We start from the raw sequence: 660 nt of genomic DNA, 5'->3' as shown, positions 1-660 counted from the left end.
GCGCGCGGCGGCGGGCCGGGCAGGGGCAGGCAGGCGGCGGACGCGTTCTTGCAGCAGCAGCACCACCACTACCACGCAGCCCCGGCGGCCGGCGGCGGGCGACAGGGCAGCCTAGGGGCCGGCAGCGGCGGGGTGGGCGGCAAGCGGCCGAAAGCAGCGGTCCAAGACAAGCCTAAAGCGGGCAAGGTGCGGTGCGGCATGTTGGAAGCCGCAAGCTTGCCAGAGCACGCCTCAAAATAGCCGCCAACGTCTAGCGCAGCTTGCGCCGCTTGGTGTGTGACATTGCCTCTTGCCACGACTGCAGTTTCCCCCTGCCATTTTACCCCGCTCACCGCCGTCGGCTCATGTCCCGGCCTCCCGTGCCCGACCCCCCTCGCACATCTCCTCTGTCCCCCAGACCGCCTTCAACTTTTTCGCGGCGGCGCACTGGAAGGAAGCCAAGAGCCAGGTCGGCCCCGGCGCCAGCAGCCAGGACGTCAGCCGCCTCGTCGGCGAGTGGTGGGCCCGCACTGCCGGCGCCGCGCGCGAGCCGTTCGTCGCGCAGGCCGCCGCCGACAAGCGGCGCTTCCAGGCCGAGCGGCGGCGGTACGAGCGGCGGCTGGCGGGGGTTGGCAGCAGCAGCGAGGAGGAGCGGGAGGAGCTGGAGAGGCGGGTCGAGGA

The sequence above is a fragment of the Monoraphidium neglectum genome (genome assembly GCF_000611645.1).
Source record: "Monoraphidium neglectum strain SAG 48.87 unplaced genomic scaffold scaffold06177, whole genome shotgun sequence".
Taxonomy (NCBI): Eukaryota; Viridiplantae; Chlorophyta; class Chlorophyceae; order Sphaeropleales; family Selenastraceae; genus Monoraphidium; species Monoraphidium neglectum.
This window is presented reverse-complemented; position numbering follows the sequence as displayed.